This window comes from Sinocyclocheilus grahami, unplaced genomic scaffold, assembly GCF_001515645.1.
Source record: "Sinocyclocheilus grahami isolate Dianchi unplaced genomic scaffold, SAMN03320097.WGS_v1.1 scaffold521.1, whole genome shotgun sequence".
NCBI lineage: Eukaryota > Metazoa > Chordata > Actinopteri > Cypriniformes > Cyprinidae > Sinocyclocheilus > Sinocyclocheilus grahami.
In genome coordinates, this window is record NW_015505700.1 from 1,245,323 (window position 1) to 1,249,932 (window position 4,610).

Here is a 4,610-nt window from a genome sequence, read left to right on the forward strand (position 1 = left end):
ATAAAACATTATACCAAACTGCTTAAGGTTTAAATTTTTTCTTTATTTTAATTTTTATGGTAAAGACAGTTATATCATCAATTATATATATATTTGTACTTTGTCCCCCACAAAATTTAAAAATGTATTTATTTTTTAAATTAAAAAATTAGTTTTAACTCAGAAATTAGGAATGCATTGTTAGATGATGTGAGATGTTTTTTTTTTTAATAAAGTAAAAAGAAAAAAGTGTTACAGCATCATTCCTTCAAACAAGTGTTAAAGCTTTTTTCATCTGATATTTACGCAGTTTTGATGGCATTAACATGAACAAGACTTTTTTTTTTTTAAACACATAAAAGATTGTGTACAATAGATACTGGTCACTTTTATTTCCTTTCATATTTGTCTCATTTAAAATGATTTTGAAAGTTTCATATTTTCATTCTAGATCTGATGGAACTCAAGGAGAAACGTCCAGAATCATCGGTGGAGGCGAAACATCAGTATCATTTCACAGCTGGAGAAAATAATCTGAGCTGCTCACAAATCTCTATCACTTGCCTGCAGTGTGCAAGGAGTTTTGCCAGTGAAGGAAATCTTAATGCACATATAAAAATTCACACTGGAGAAAATCCTTTCACTTGCCTTCAGTGTGGGAAGAGTTTCCCATTTAAAGGAAGACTTAATGTGCACATAAGAATTCACACTGGAGAAAAAGCCTTTCATCCCTGCAGTGTGGGAGGAGTTACCAGTGTCAATCATACTTTAAGCATCACATGAGAACACACGCTGGACAGAAGCCTTTTACCTGTATCCAGTGTGGAGTTTAACCTTTATGGCACACATACGAATTCACAGTGGAGAGAAGCCAAGGAAAGAGTTTCACATATAAAGAAAAGGTTAAGTCACACTGGAGAAAAGCATTTTTATGTCATTTGTGTGGGAAGGCTTTCGCATCGGCAGAGTTTCAAAAAACATCAATCACTTTGCTGTGAAGTCATTTAACTGAAAAATGTGATTCAAATCTTACTTTGGCATCAGCTCTTAAGTAAATGTATTTTTAATTATTTAAATGTTTATACAGAAAAGTTATATGAACCAAAGAGTATTTATCTAATCGCTCAGCACATGCATTTAATCTTTATCTTTGATAAGTTCATTCTCTCAGGACCAAATGATGTTATGTATGTTAGTAATGTTTCGTTATTCTTATATATTTTCCTTTAAGGGTCAGGAGTACCATGATGCTGTTTTACAGTGTTAATATGTCTAAATGTGACTCTGATATGTCTAATAAATGTTGATCCTGAGGACTGCAGTGTTGTTTTGGAGTTTTATTAGAAAGCTTCTCTATATCACAAGTCAGTAAATTAAGTAAAACGGTGATGTATTGGAAATCTGTTGGATATTTCTCATAATTCCCCCCCATGGAAGTTTATGTGTAACTATAATCAATTATGTAAGTGGGTGAAAACTTTCAGTTGAAATGTGGAAGCATGATGCTTGTGGAATCACATGTGTGAAATATGTTTATAGACTGATGTTTCAGTCATTCTGTCATTTATTAATTCATTTATTTATATATATATATATATATATATTTACATATTAAATAAAGAAACAATTAAAAAAAGAGAAAATTCTGGAGAAAGTCTCCTTTTAGCATATTGTTTTGGTAAAAAAAAAACAATCACTGTTTTACACTGATTTTTTTTAAGTGAAAAAAATGTATTTTTTTATTTTTTGACAAAATGATTATATACAGCTGTTTTACGTACAATATTGAACCTTATTATAAGTCTCCAAAATATATTTAAAATAACAATCTTAAAACCAACAACAACTGAGAAACAATGAGAAAAAAAGATTTTCTTAAAATTGGCATCTTAATAAACATATCAGAATCAGAATCAGAAGAGCTTTATTACCAAGTATGTTTACACACACAAGGAATTTGACTTGACGACAGCAGCTTCCAGTGTAGAAGAAAGTACAAACATAGTGCAGACATACATGATAGTGTAGACATACATAGGAATAACACAGTAGGGATGTAATATAAAACTAATATAATAAAAAAAATGTAAAAAAAAATTGAATAATGTACTATATACAGAAATAAAAGTATAGGAAAAAATGTAATTGTTTAGATAAATGTACAGATATGTTTATTAGTGTGCAGATAGATATGTTATTTACAAAGTGTGCTGTCTTAACACATACCTTGATTTACTCATAAATTAAAAATCTTTGTTCAACGTGTAAAAGCAGCAGTATATTGAACGTCACGCTAAGCGTTTGTCATCTCATTTACGGCTGTTAGTCTCACGACTATTTTTGTTTTTTATAAATCTAAGAGATGAAATTACAGAGTTTAATTCAGCAAGGAAAAATGTAAGACACAAAAAGTACTTACACCATTTTTGCTTATGGATAAAGAATTTTGCATACAAAATAAAGAAATTAACAGCATATTCAAAAGAAATGTGTTTTGGGTTTTCATAATAACAAATCATATCTTGGAAGGCAAAATGGTACACCACATTCATAGTGCCAAAAATATCAACTTAAAACTTAAATCAACCCAAAATATGTTAGTAATGCTACAATCAAAAAATTAATGGGCAGCTGTTTCTTCTATAAGACCACAAAATGAACAATTGTCATCAATGTCAGAATATTGGGATAGATTTTGTGAAGGATTTTATAATGGACTTCCTTAACCTTGTTAGATATACAAAACTTACTGAGCAAAAGCCAAGCTTTTTTCCAAATTATATCAGTTATAAACAAATTCCAATAGAATTTACCTCTTGAAGTAATCTTTCTTTTTTCTTGAAAAAGCTTTCAAATATGTCTGTTGTTACACTTCTTATCTAAAAAGTTAATGCCACCCAAAAACAAAACAGTATACACAACATTACCCTTACTATACATTAAGTGATTTCTAACTAATAGAATTAAACCTGTTGGTATAGCTTTTATTAATGTATTGTATTCTTTTGGTGGAACGGAAGCCATGGCGATTAAGAAATTGCCCATAAGTTAAAATATTGCCAACATCATCTAACACAGATTTTCCAAAGCTTTAGGTAACTGCCTTTTATCCTCCAAAAATAAATTGTGCTAGCTGCACAATTTTAACCTCCTTGTCAAAAATAGAGATTCCTTTCAAATTTTCATTGTGGTTAATGCTCAGGCAAAGTAACTCTGTGGCTAAAAGAAACAAAAACGGGGAGATCGGACAGCCCAGCCTAACTCCACAATAGATGACAAATCTCTTAGAAATGTCAAAATGTGCAATCACAGAACTATTAATACCCCTATAAAACATGGCTATAGTACCATTAAATGATTTACCAAATCCAACCATCTCTAAGGCACTGTGTGCATCTCACTGGGTGCAGCCATGATTGTGTGATGTCATACTCCCGCGTGTCGAAAAAATCAGAGCAGCTGTGGATTTTTCTGCTCGAGTTTCCAAGTTGTAAGTTGGCGCTCTATTGTACTTCCAAATACAACGCTGGGAATTCCGGGTTCGACATAGCACAGCATAACTATGTCTGACATATGTGTGAAAACAGAGTTTATTAAAGAGGAGAGTGAAGACATGGGATATGAAGAAGCATACAGAACGAAAATTGAATATACATAGGAAAAGAGTGGTTGGTGTTCATTCTTTTTTCCCATTTTTCATTAATGATTTCTGGTGAATATTAAGGTAATTTTCATGCAGTACACAATAAAGAGAAATTATGTGCATGCTACTGTCCATTTGCCTCTGTCTCAGGATACTTTGAATACTGATTTGTTTTTACTCAGGATTCAGATGGTAACTCCTAAATTTGTGAGGCGTTATTTATTTATTTATGATTATTATTATTAATTTCTTTGGAATGATTTAAGAAATGAACGGCTTATAAGTGTCAATTGGTCATGAACTACGCTGGTTGTGTTGTCTTTTTGATTCACCAAAAACAACCGGTTTAAGAGTCAGTTCAGTTTGTTTGTGATCCATACTGCAGTTATCTTGTCCAGACTATGTTATTGCGTGCAGCCCACGAGGACAACGAGGACAAGACACAATTTCTTGTCATTATTTTGTGGAGCACATCCTTTTAATATTTTAATAGATTCGATCCGAAACTAGATAAAGGGACTAATTTTCTCTTGTGGCTGTATTCAGATTGCAAGAAACACTTATAGATTAAAAGCAACAACAAAAGCTGTCACATGGTGCATATTTTCCTCACCTTAAATGCACACAAGTGTACACATTTTAATTATTATTATTTAAAAGAAAACCTTTAGCCTGCATTTTCAATGTGAAAACTATTTATAATTCATAAATATCATTAGGTTCTGGGAAATCACACTATGTGACATGTATATAGATAGATTGATAGATAGATAGATAGATAGATAGATAGATAGATAGATGATATCAGGACAGTTGTATCACATTTTAACTAAAATCAAAGTGAAAACATGCTTCATCGTATGTAGGGCTGCACGATAAATCGAAATGGAATCGAGATCGCGATTCGACAGAAGCTGCGATTGTCATGCGTATCTTTCAGTGAAGCACGGTTCTGTGATCAGCAGTAAATCTCCATCTGAAGGCCAGA